Genomic DNA, 13,833 nt, shown 5'->3' with positions numbered 1-13,833 from the left:
CTTGAGGGCATTTTTGCACTTAAGCATCATTTGTGTGTCAGTGCCAAATTTCCACCTGTAGGATAACTACTAGTTATGTTGATGAACTTCTGGAGTCTTTCAGGAAGATTTGCCTGCTTCACTTTCCAAGCGAACTAGGTATGTGAAAGTTTAAACTATAAGGTAATTCTAAGAGACAGCACCCAGAACCTGTTTATTACAGTTTACCACATCATACTACATAGATTTATGAATGTGTTGTACTCAATTTGAAAATAATTTTTGAGTCCGCAGCCAAGCATGGCATTTGTGGTGAGAGGGTTCATTGAGCTCGGACTCCTTTCCAAAGCCAGCAGGAGAGCATCCTTTATGATGTGAATGAAAGTCTATGTCAACATTTCAGCTCATCTTAAAATGAGGGCAGAAGATAAAAAATTTTGATGCTCTTTTTTGTCATGGAGGTGATCATCTAGGATAAGTAGCCTGCCATCAGGATGCTACTGAGAAGTCTGCTGTCTACGTCAGTGGCAATAGGTATCAGCCTCTGAGGTGAGATGTAAGGTTGCAAATTAAGACAGAGAACCAGGGGAAGGCCTTGTGAACTTAGCACCTCTGTTACTACTTTGAGACTTCTTTATAGAGTGGCCATGCACCAGATGTGGGTTGCTTGACCTCAGCAGCCAGAGGTGAAGTGTGGGCCATGAATTCATAATGTGTGTGTAGTGTAGTGGTAGCTCATCTAAGAGAACAAGGTGACTGCTGCAGGTTATTCTGGTACCATGTAGCAGACAAAGGCACTCTTCCAAGGGGTTGCATAACGATAGATTTGGTTGTGAGTTTTTTGGCAGCTGATTCTGTTAAATTACTACAGCAAGTCAGAAAGCTGGTGATAATTACTCAGAGATAGTGGATGTGGATAATGTTAATAGGAATTAATTACAAGAGACATCTCTTTGGTAGTAGAGATGCCATTAGGACTATGAGAAGTGTATGAAACTGATTTTAAATGTCGAGTTGCATGTGCTTATTGCAGCAGCATTTGAATATAGTTGTAGAGGTATCCCAAAGACCCGTGAAAAATTAAACTGTATTTCCAAGTAGATGTCACTCTCATTGATGAAACTGCAAGGGGAATCACTGCCATGCAAGTTTTAAATAACTGATGTTAGAACACGTTTCTTCAGCTCTGTCAAGCCACTGTCCCATTGATACTTACATGATCCAGGGGTGTCTATTTTTGAAATGTTGGATCTTTTAAGTGAAAACAACAATAACGTTCTTCATCTGATGGATGTTTCAGTGTTAGGATTGAGGTCATCCTTCCATGGTGATGTGGTGCTTTAGGTCTGTTGATCCTAAAACATGAAGCGATATGTAGAAAGCAGCTTGCAGCACAAATACTGCAAGCAGTGACTGAATCGGTTTATCATTAATAACAATAGCCTTGTTTTATATCAACAGGCGTGGAAGATACTGACTGGTCCCTTTACTTCATGAAGCAATTAGACAATGCATTCGGTATCATATCTCTCTTTAGAACAGTTCATCTGACATGTTTAGCAGATTGATACCTTTTATGTTATTGTTGGACTGCGAATAAAGAGCCCTGCTTTTTATTACTTTTTTCAAAACTGGGTGTTTCCCCTTCCCCCAGTAGTCATATTTTCATCAGATAAGAACAAGACAGCAAGAAGCTTTACATCCAAATCCCGTTTAAGGAGTCTTTTCAGTTCTCTTCTTGTACTAGCCCTCCTCTTCCTAGTAAGGTCTGACAAAGTCTTTTAGTATCTCCTTTGCAATATCCCTCAAGCACTTTTAAATAGATTTGTTGCAAATATCTGCAACCAGCTCTTGACTACCCTAACTATAGGTCATTACCAGTTCAGAACACTGTAAATTTTAGTTTGAGACATGCTGTGAATCTTCCTGACAGCTGTTAATTTATTTTACCTCCATTTAATGTTACATTGTTTTCTTTCAACTTCCTCGCAGTTTTATACTTTCTATCTTCCAGGTTTGTTTTCCACATCAACTCTTCTTCGGTGATTTTTAGTGTGGCCCTGAGAAGCTTTTATGATAATTTTAAGCATTTCAGAGTTTTTGAATTATTTGCTAGACAGAATGAAGAATCAAATAATTTAGAGACTGAGCAAAAATAGACTGAGATGTATTGGGGTTTGTTACGAACTAGTTAGGATTTATGTCAGCCTCTAGAACTTCCTAACAGAGGACATCTGTGTTGGACGTATTCCATATTTTATATAGTACACCCCAATAAAAAGACATCTGCTTATTTAGAAGTAAAGCACAATGGCAGCCTGTGGTTGTTTGTCACAAAGGCTGTGACTATGCTAGCAAATTAAAAGGTGCTGGGGCACAGAGCTGGAGACTTGAAGCCTGCTGCTTACACTGTTAAAGTGTCATCAGCAGAGGCCCTGCACTTTCTTGTTCTGCACCAAGCAGGATTCTCCCAAGCAACCCTTGGCATGGTGCAGGGATTAGCTCAGCCCCAGTTGACAGTGAAGATGCAGCCATCCTGTTTTGGTGGTTAGAAGAGTTTAATAATACGGATATGGCCACTGACACGAGGCAGTTAGCCTCAGAAATAGAGTGGCCACTAATAGTCTTCACTTTACTAGTATGAGTAGAATTCAAAATTGAGGAATTGAACAAGTACTCCTTACCTTCTGCATATAAGAATTCAAAATTTTGTTGTCTGTAAATATCCCGTGACCTGCCCTTCTACAGAGAGTCTTACACTATTAGAAACATCCAACAGTGAATGAACTGAGAGGTATACACACCACTCTTCTAGAGGGAGGAGAAAAATCAAAGAATGCTGGCTGCTGAAAAATTTCAAATTGAAAGTCAGGGTTGGGAGTATATATTATCAACGCATTTCAAAGTTACACTTAATCTGATATAATCTTGGATGCGCTGAGAGTGGTGGACCCTAAATCAAAAAGTCAATTTCAGTTGAGGGGTTTTCTAATTTTACTTGAATATTAATTACTTAGTTTAGATTAAAAGACCTAAAGAAAGGGGAATTAGGGCTTCTAATTTGGACTGGGTTTGCTAGCACTTGTAGAGGACTTCAAAAGAAATGGACTTTAACTAGAAAAAACAGAGCAGAGATGCTGCTATGTTGTTAGAATTCAAGAAGTGTATAGTGGGTTTTTTTAAAGGAGATTAGGTAGGTGAATACCTCTTCCTGATTTTTAAGAACATTTACTACTTTGAAAATACATTTTAAGCAATAAACAACATCAGGGCTTGGGTCTGGGCATTAGAAATCAGGTGCTTATGTTATTAAAATTGTCAGCAACTGCTATGCAGGGTCTGAGGAGAAGAATCATCATAGAATGGTTTGGGTTGGAAGAAACCTTTAAAGATTGTGTAGTCCAACTCCCCTGCAATGAGCAGAGACATCTTCAACTAGATCAGGTTGCTCAAAGCCCCCTCCAACCTGTTTTCAGTGAGGGGGCATCTACCACCTCTCTGGACAGCCTCTTCCAGTGTTTTACCACCCTCACTGTAAAAAATTTCTTCCTTATATCTGTTCTAAATCCTTCTCTCTTTTATATACAAAACAGTTACCCCTTGTCCTATCACAACAGGCCCTGCTACAAAGTTTGTCCCTATCTTTTTTATAAGACCCATTTAAGTACTGAAAGGCTGCAATAAGGTCTCCCTGGAGTCTTTTTCTCTAGGCTGAACCACCCCAACTCTCTCAGCCTGTCCTCATCCCCTATGATCATCTTCATGGCCCTTCTCTGGACCCACTTGAGCGGGTCCATGTACTTCTTATACTGAGGGCCCCAGAGCTGGACACAGTACTCCTAAGTGGTATCTCATGAGAGCAGAGCAGAGGGGCAGAATCGCCTCCCTCAACCTGCTGGTTACGCTTCTCTTGACGTAGCCCGGGATATGGTTGGCTTTCTGGGCTGTGAGTGCACACTGCTGGGTCATCTCTGGCTTTTCATCCACCAATACCCCCAAGTCCTTCTCAGCAGGGCTGCCCTCAAGCCCTCCATCCTCTATTGATACTGGTGTTTGCCTCAACTCATGTGCAGGACCTTGCACTTTGCCCTGTTGAATCTCATGAGGTTCACATGGGCCCATTTCTCAAGCTTGTTTAGGTCCCTCTGTATGGTATCCTGTCCCTCAGGCATGTCAGCTGCACCACTCAGCTTGGTGTTGTCGGCAAACTTGCTGAGGTGCACTAGATCCCACTGTCTGTGTCATTGTTGAAGATATTAACCACCACTGTCACTGATCTCCATCTGGACATTGAGCTGTTGGCCACTGCCCTCTGGATGCGACCATCCAACCAATGCCTCATCCACTACAGCCCACCCATCAAACCCATATTTCTCCAATTTAGAGGGGAGGATGTTGTGGGGGACCATGTCAAAGGCCTTACAGAAGTCCAGATAGATGACATCAGTAGCATTTCCCTTGTCTGCTGAGGTAGTCCCTTCATCAGAGAAGGCCACTACGTTGGTCAGGCAGCCCTTGCCCTTGGTGAAGCCTGTCAAGACTGTATTGAATCACCTCCTTGTCCTCCGTGTGCCTTAGCACAGCTTCTAGGAGGGTCTGTTCCATGATCGTCCCAGGCACAGAGGTGAGGCTGACAGGTGGGTAATTCCCAGGGTCCTCTTTTCTACCCTTCTTAAAAATGTGTGCAATGTTTCCCTTTTTCCAGTCACCAGGGACTTCTGACTGCTGTGACTTTTCAAATATCATGGAGGGTGGTTTGGTAACTACATCAGCCAATTACCTCAAGACTATGGGATGCATCTCATCAGGTTCCATAGACTTACCTCAGGTGGTCACGAACCTGATCTTCTCTTATGGTGGGAGGGACTTTGCTCACCCAGTCCCCATCTTGAGGTCCATCCACTCAAGAGATTTGGGAAGAGAGGTTGTCAGTGAAAACTGAAGCAAACAAGTTATTGAGTACCTCAGCCTTCTCCTTGTCTGTTATTACCGGTTTTTCAGTCTGGCAAAAGGAAGTGTCCTGCTGGGGTTTGAGAACCTGCTGTAAGTTTAACTCTCGATAACCAGAAATATCGATACTAGAAGTTCAGGGGGAACGTCTGTGATTTTAAGTTACTGACTCTGAACACTGGCATAAGTCAATTCTTCCTTAATTTAGACATTTACCTGATGGATAGAAAGCTTCCATAATGTTTTTCTCAGGGACTGTCTCAGTATTTTTCCAATTTTTAAATAGCTTCCCTATAGCACAGGTGACTTACCTGGATTTCTGCTTGTTCATCTCTACACTCCTTGTTCTTCCCTTAAAACCAGCAAAACCAAAACTAGAAAAACCTGATAACTAGTAGCTCTGCAGGAAATATTTTTGGTAATTTATTAGGCAACCCTTTTCTGTTTGTACAAAACAAATTTTCCAGAATTCTCTGAAACTTAACTATGTCTTGAAATTTAAGCTTTGAGACATAAAGTTCTGATTAAATTGTGATTAACAGGATCCATGTGATCCTTTCTTTCAAAAGTCAGTATATTATTTTCAGTGCTACCTAGATTTCATGTGGGCAATTCCTCTTGCAGCTCAACAGAACAGCCTGCCTTGTTCTTCTCAAACCCTACGATTTCTGTGAATTGTATTAGACTACGTGGGAGAAATTATGTTTTCTATTTTTGTTTCTCAAATTTGGTATTTTACTGCTCAGATCTAGAAGAAAGTAAACTGTGAAAACCTCAGCTTTCATTTCTAAACAAAAAGAAGCTTGGTATTTTTAGATAAGGATTTTGAAGGGTCCCAACTCCTCAAATGCTAACATGCAAGTTTGGCATGGCTTACATTTTAACTAGGTGATTCAAACTTTAGTTGTATATAGGTGGAAACATCAATCAATCCTACACAGTCATTTCTCTTTTAAAGCACTTTCAAACATATACACAGAACCCCCTGATATATAGACTAAATAAATGTAGCTTTATTATAACTAGAATAACCAACTCTAAAATTAGAACTGGGTTAAAAATAAATACCTGTGTATTTCTTTAAATGCACAATCTAGTCTTTGTAAGACATCATGTTTCTTTACGTTAGCTGATTGAGTTTTAGTGTTACTCAGTGCTTTACTTATAAGGGCCTGCCAAGAAGCAATTAGTAGTAGTCAAACTTGATGCTGAAAGATCAAGTTCAATTACTTTTTTATTTGATTGTGGAAGTCTGAGCTTTAATAAAATGCACACGTGCAGAAACTAGCAGTGTGCTAATGCTCCAGAGCTTGTTTCAAGAACACCCATCAGTGATGAGCTGACCCGGAGCTGGGTGAGAACATGTATAACAGTCTTAACTATAAAATAATCTTTATGTTATTTTACCATTCAACATGTAGATACTTAATTCTCCAACAGTAAATGTTTCTGGGTGTCTGAAAGACTTCTGAATGTGCCCAAAGCTGCCTGTTTTGACTAGCTCACGATCCACATGTCTTCTGCTTGTCTCACTTGTGCACCCCATTCATGGAGCATTTCCAGAGAACACTTACCAAACAAGGTCCCAACCAAAGTGGTGGTTGTGTCTTTCACACAACAACTTTGTGGTTTTCATCCACTCTGGTGTGCAGAGTTTTTTCCACAGGGAAAACAGTATTTTGTACCTCCAAGGAGAATGAGCTAGCCACTCAGGTAAGTATCTTTAAAAGGGGTTCTTCTTAGCCTCTGTTAAATAAGCTGCTCCACTTTGCATGGGAAAACTACACATTAGTTGAGCTAGAATGATCATAATCTTTTAATCTTGTGGTAGGTCCTCACCTGGGAAAAGGGAGGCACATGTGCCAATCTCAATCTTACATTAGTGTTAGGTTAAAAACAAGGAAGCGAACAAAAAACTTAACCAGCATCACATATATGCAAGGGTCATTGTCATGATTAGACAACCATACTTCCTGCCTCTGGTACTCTTAAAAACCTGTAAAATCAAGAGACTGATTCAATGATTTTAAATCAGCGATTGGTTACCTTACACAATTTATATTGCAATTAGTACACCATGCCTACCTGGCACATCAAAACTCTTGCAAACTGAAAAATACGAAAAAATCCTTTCAAGGCACCAAGTAGATGCTACAGAGGAATACAAAATATTGAGAAATCTGGATCAGCAGCCCAGAATTTTCTCAGAAGACTGAATAATAAATGGGGATCTGAGTCTCAGTGATGTGTATTTCATGGATGATTGACAAATCACATATGCTACACAAAGTAGGCACTGTCAGCCAAATGGTTCAATGCTAACAGCACTAAAATCTTTACTGTAAGTGCAAATATTGGTACTACTTGCACTACATCATTACTATTTTGGGGAAAGCAGATAGTTCAACCACATAGAAATAAAAATACTTTGCAGATCTAAATGAAATACAACACTAGAAGGAAATGCTCAGGAAAAACTAAGGACTGTCTTAAAGCTAACAACATAGCAAGGCTGTGTTGGATCACACTGATGATCTTTATAAGTATGTATGTGTAGTGTCACGGCACGTTCTTACCTATAGAAGCGTCACTTCTTCTGAAGACTGCTAAAATCCTTGCTTTGGTGATTTCTGAGGCAAAAGTAAAGCCAGGATGGCTATCTTTTGTTATGGGGAAGAAACATAATTTTTAATTTTAAATCTTTCAACTATTTCAGTTATTGAACTATGTCCTAGAGTTTACAGAAGATCCTGCTTTATCTTCTCTGAAACAGAGAAATTGTGTATGTCATACTTCAATATTACCTCCTCCAAATACTTTATTCCATTTCCTTGGTCTTTAATCCTATTCCTATAGTATTTTTTCTTGATTCTAACTATTTTCCTCATATATATCTGAACTCTTTAAGTCTTTGGAGATAAAGTGAAAGACTCAATGCAGTAGTCCTACAGATGTGTCATTGTTTTGTTTCACTGGTTTCATATTAGAGTTCTAGAAAAAAATTACCATATTCTCAATGTTTAATCTGTAATAAATTGAATGGTCTTTTTAAAAGGTTTACTCTCAGCTATCAAACAGAGCTTTTTGTCTTATAATGCTTTAGGAGACCATAAGGAGCATGACTGACTTATATTATTTCTTCCAATAGATTATTTTGAATGTAACATCCTGAAATTTTACTTACATTGTTCTGCTCAGCTTTTCTCCGGGTAGATCTCTCTGATATTTCTTACGGTCTCCTCTGATTTTATCTAAATTGCACAATGAGTATCTGTAAACACTGAAATACTTTTCCTTTGTCCTGTCCTGTAATTACACATTAACAAATACATCAGACTGTATCTCTGATAACAACAGGATGGAATCTCTCAAGTTATTACATAGATGTAAATCTTTAATAGTTCACTGTATTAACTTCAGGGCAATTTCAAGTCTATACCAAAGCTACTGATAACCAGCCCCATTCTGAAAAGTCAGACAAATTACCTCTCATCTGTATTGTAAAAAGTTGCATTTCTAGCTTGGGACCTTGACAGGCTGGAGAGGTGGGTCTGTGCAAACCTCATGAAGTTCAACAAGGCCAAGTGCAAGGTCCTGCAAATGGGTGAGGGTAATCCCAAGCACAAATACAGGCTGGGGGATGAATGGATTGGGAGCAGCCCTGAAGAGAAGGACTTGAGGGTATTAGTGGATGGAAAACTGAATATGAGTCAGCAATGGGTGCTTGCAGCCCAGAAAGCCAACTGTATCCTGGGCTGCATCAAGAGAAGTGTGGCCAGCAGGTCAAGGGAGGGGATTCTCCCCCTCTGCTCCCTTGAGACCCCACCTGGAGCACTGTGTCCAGCTCTGGGACCCCCAATATAAGAAGGACACAAACTCACTTGAGCGGGTCCAGAGGAGGCCCAGGAAGATGATCAGGGGGCTGGACCACCTCCCCTATGAGGACAGGCTGAGAGAGTTGGGGTTGTTCAGCTTGGAGAAGAGAAGGCTCCAGAGAGACCTTATAGCAGCCTTCCAGTACTTAAAGGGGGCCTACAGGAAAGAGGGACTCTTTTATCAGGGAGTGTAGTGATAGGTTTAATGGTTTTAATCGGAAAGTGAGTGTTCTTAGGAGTCTAATCTGAAACCAGTGAAAGAAATCAATGACACACCTTATTTTGAGAATCTTACAATCCACAAAAATTGCCTTAGCATATTGGAATACCTTACTAGAAAGTATAGTAACAACAAACATTTTCAAAACTTTTCTAGAAGTAATAATCTAAGAAAATAATTGTCAATATAGAAAGCAACATAGCAAACTTTTTTTTCCTGCTCCTATTTCCATTATAGAGTAGCTTTCACCTAAAATAGACCCTCTCTATTAATTTTTTGAAAGCTTCACTTAAAAAACCCCACATAATCCTTATAGTTCTCAGAAAACTTTAGAGACATCAAATGAACGTGGAAGTGAACATAGTAAATATCCAAGATTCTCTGTGAAGAAGAGCCCAATAGCAAACAATTAAGTATAGCAGTTTAATAATTTTCTCAAAATTCTCTGGATAATTCAGCATTGAAAGTTGTACTGTCAGACTGATCCAGTAAATTTAATTGAAGGTCTTTTACAACATACAGGAGCACAAATTAAATTGCTTTAAAACAAAACAAAACCCCGCTATAAACCAGTAGAATTCCTTTATTCAGTAGGAATTATGTAGGCCTAATTCTTAGTTTCTCCTCTTTATAAGGGAAATTTTTTGTACTCAGAATAGTGAAACTGAAAGAATGTCATGGCTGATGCAATTCATATCTATTTTGGTAACAACATATTAAGAGATTTTTAGGGTCACTGGACAAATTTTCAACCGGACTCATTTACTGCTCAAAATATAAATGACATATTCAGAAGTCTGATGGTAGATTCATGGTTTATTGTTTATTTTTATACAAAAATTAATGAAGTCTTCAAAAGTGATTTGATTTAGCTTTACTATTCTAGCCGCACATGAGGAGAACACCTAGAAACATGCTTGTCAGAGCATCTTCATCTATTCGTGTGCTCTTATAAAATGTGAATTTGTCAGTACTGATGGTGGTCTGGGTAATATAGATATCTAATTCTATGCTACTTTTAGCCAACAGTGAGAAGCAAGCGAAAGGTGAAACGGTGTGTTGTGTGGAGTAGGAAGACATGCATGTTCTAGGGTAATGGGTACACTGAAAAAGGAAATTAAAGAATAGAGGCAATACAGTTCACTATTTAATATCTGATACCAGCAGCTAAACACTCTGTAAGGGGCTCTATAAGTGAAAGTTTAGGTAGGTAACTGATGAAGAGTGCAGGCAGGATATTTTCTTGGCATGAAGCGTAAAGAAGTGAGTATTTAAATTAATTTTGATATGAAGCCACTTAAATTGTAGCTTATTGTTTAAAACTGCAGAAGGAATTTACTCACGGTAGTACTGTATTGTGGCTCATTTGGTTCTTTCTGAAGATACTTAATATACACAACAGTAATAAAAAAGTTGGCTGGCCTTGTAAGTACCATCACTCGCTTCTTGCCCTTGTAAGATTAATGGTTGGTTTCAAGAGTAAGAATCAACAGTGACAACAAGGCAAGCAACTGGTGGTCATAATTCTCGTTTGAGGTGGAAAAAACTCCCACCGAAAAAAAAACAAACCCCAACCAACCAACCAAGACTAAAGAAAGCTTAGTGGATGCTTTATGTTGCTCTCAACCGACCCACCTCCCCCCTGCCCATACAGTGCTTCAAGCATTTAGCTACATTGTTCAGCTTGACAATCTGCAAACCCTAAATACTTTCCTTTGTCTATAAAGAAAAAGGAAAAGAGCAAATTTCACAAGAAACAGAAGGATTTCATGTCAAGAGCTGCCACCATTAAGTTTCAAGTAATGAACTTTCTGGCTGCAAGCTATTAAACCATGCTGATAACTGATATAAACAATTATTGGGGGAAAAATATCAGTAAAAAACCCTCCAAAACTATCAAGATACAGAATAATCAAGAAGAAACCAGAGATACTACATTCTTATCTGTCAAAAGTAACCAGTAATTCAAGAGAATTCTAACATATCTGTAACATTTGGATACTTATAGCACTTTCTGGGGAAGTGGGGAGCGGGGAAGAAATAATAAAATAATGTAGAGGGGAAAAAACCCCAACAAACAAGACCTGGGATCAGCCCAAAACTGACTAAATTTTACGTATCAACTTTATTAACAGCAAAATTAAAAAAACTTCATTCTTGCTTTTTTGTAAAATTATTTTGGTGTACCTGTTCACATTTGAAAGTCCCAACAGGACACATTTGCAAGAATGTGTAAAGCTACGAGATGTTGAAAACATCAAATTACTAATTAAAATAATCTGAGACTTTTTAACTCTAACAATTGTTATAGCTGAAAAAGGAAGATAATTCCATTACTATTTTTTTAATTCAGACTTTTCAGAGTAGAAATTTCTCCTAAAAAAGTGTTAAATCTCACCGATAAAGTGTAAGTGATGTATTTTTACTTAAAGATAATGTAAGATGGCAATATCACACCAAAGAAAAGGAAATATTTGAAAGCAAAATAATCAAGATAGTAAAAATTTGGAAATGAGGATATTTTTATCCACTTTTATACATAACAAAAACATCCTCATTTTAACTGCAACAGGGAAAAAACACTTTTAAAATATCTCCAAGAAATTAATGTAGTATTTGTTACTGCTGCAGGAATTGTGAAGACTCATTCTGTGTGCATCACCAAACAATAATAATTCTGCATCTTCTCTTCTGGCTGGTGTGACTTCCATGTTAAGCCACAAATAAACAAAAAAGCCCATCAGATTTCATCTGCAAAAAGAAGTGGAATGTATATTTGTAAAAGCTGTTTATTAAATATTATTTGCAGTGCTGCAGTGCTCAGGCTCAAGTCAGCAACTGGGATTCCATTTTGATTGATGCTCTACAAAAATAAAATAAAAGAGTCCTTATTTTACTGTTGAAACAAAAACATTTTGAAATCTGTGGGCTGTATTTTAAACTACATAAGGAAAAGTTACGAGTTGCTAAAAAAACGGAGAAGTTCAATATATTCAGGATAGTTTTTCTCTACTTTCAGACTTCTTAACTGTTAAAATTTCTGTTCCTTCGTTTATGGTTTTAGTGATGTCATGTGTAAGTATACTTTCTTTTATGTAAACATCAAGGGAAATTAAAATGTTAATCACATTATTCATGTAGCCCTTTGTTGCAAGAACCACCTATGAGAGATATTATAATACATATTTTACATCGCTAAGAAAAGACTCAAGTCACTTTATTTTTAAAATCTTTATTAAATGATAAATACGATTTCATTGCCATTTTAATTATTTGAAGTGTGGATTCAAAATAAAGCTGAAACACACAGTGGTTATTGTTATAAAAACTGGGAAAGGGGAAACACCCGTACATTTTTAAATATATAAAGTGAACATAGCCACAGATAAAGTGATCAAATCTAGTATGCACAATTTTGCTTCTCAAAAAAAATCTACACTACAAAATATATTCATCCTAATGATTACAGACCGCATGTTAGATTATGATTTCAATTATTTTTTTTAGGGCATTTGATAATTATACATCAAAATGCACAGCAGCTAGGCATCTGCTATAAAAATCTAATTTTTATCACTTTTTATAACAGGACTTTATGGAAATACGTGACATTCTCGCCTCCCTTCTCTAACCTTTCACTGTTAACGTTTGTGCAATGAAGCCGAAGGGTGGCTGCAGCAAGCTTTCTCGCTGTGCCAAGCACAAAGCTCAAGCAGTAGGCTCGTATACCCAGCTCGCGGGCCTTGGAAGCGTACATATAAAAATGCTCAACTCAGCCTTTCCTCAGCTGCACAGAAATACAATTTGAATTGAATTTTTGTTAAAAGTTATAGAGTTGAGAGCTTCAGCGTCTTTATGCACAAAATATTCTTTGTCTAGTTTCCGTATCATTTCAAACATACTTTTGGTTTTGTTTCACAAGTTACATTAGTTAATAACTGGGGCAAAATAAATATTAAAAAATGACAGCTTCTCCTGTTTACACTGATCACTGCTAAAAATCATTCTTATTGTCCACAGTCACGTTCGTTCTCACAAGGCCCCAATTTGACCTGAAAAAGCACAGATGCATTGCAACCCATGAAGAGAAGTAATTATGCTCCTTTAAACCCCCTCCTCATTAGATACGGATTTTTAAGAGGTAATTATCAGTTTTTATTTTATTTTCTTTTCGACTATAAGCAGGAAATAAACAGTTACAGCACAAATCTGAACGTTTATTGGGTACCATCAAACTACCAAACATTAAATAAATGAATGATTTTATCGCTACTCAGGCTCCGTACAGTGTCGCAGCCTTTCAGGAACCTTGGGTAGGTTATTGATCCGCTAGTGAATTACCTCCAGTTCAGCCATAGGTTGCAGGCATCACCATCCCTCGCTTGTCCTCGCGTTGACAACACTCCTCCTCTTGCCGTAGCTCCTAGAAGCCAGAAGATTCGTCAGTCCCGCGTGTCTGATTTGGTCGGCGGCAAGAACAACGAATAAAGTCGTTATTAGCTGTTTGGGTTTGGTTCCTCTTCATCACGGAAAATTCTCAAACCTTACGAGCCCTTCACCCTCCGCCCCGTGGCGGACCCCGGCCCCAGGCAGAGCTGCCGAGGCGGCCCCGCCAAACAACGAAGAAGCCTGTGTTTCTGGTTGTTCGGGGCTTGTCGGGGTCCGTGTCCCGTCGTCCCGTCCCCCACCCCCGGCCCAACGCGAGGCACGAACCCGGCCCCGGGCGCGATGTTGCAAGAGCAAGAACCAGCAAGGCGTGACACTGGCACTTACAGAGCGGCGGCGCCCCGAGGCCCCTGACGCTGTCTC

At 38.9% G+C, this 13,833-nt stretch overlaps 1 long non-coding RNA gene across 1 annotated transcript; it reads right to left on the bottom strand.

The window, feature by feature from the left end:
• Nucleotides 1-12,521: 12,521 nt before the first annotated feature.
• On the bottom strand, nucleotides 12,522-13,826 carry LOC113478226. The gene is made up of 2 exons (XR_003398021.1): nucleotides 13,788-13,826; nucleotides 12,522-13,447 (listed from the first exon to the last, which is right to left on the bottom strand). It is a non-coding gene; the product is annotated as an uncharacterized LOC113478226 (long non-coding RNA).
• Between the last annotated feature and the right edge of the window lie 7 nt (nucleotides 13,827-13,833).

The sequence above is a fragment of the Athene cunicularia genome (genome assembly GCF_003259725.1).
Source record: "Athene cunicularia isolate RWA chromosome 3 unlocalized genomic scaffold, athCun1 chr3_part1, whole genome shotgun sequence".
NCBI lineage: Eukaryota > Metazoa > Chordata > Aves > Strigiformes > Strigidae > Athene > Athene cunicularia.
The sequence above is the reverse complement of the archived record's forward strand: the minus strand, read 5'-3'. Positions and strand labels throughout refer to the sequence as shown.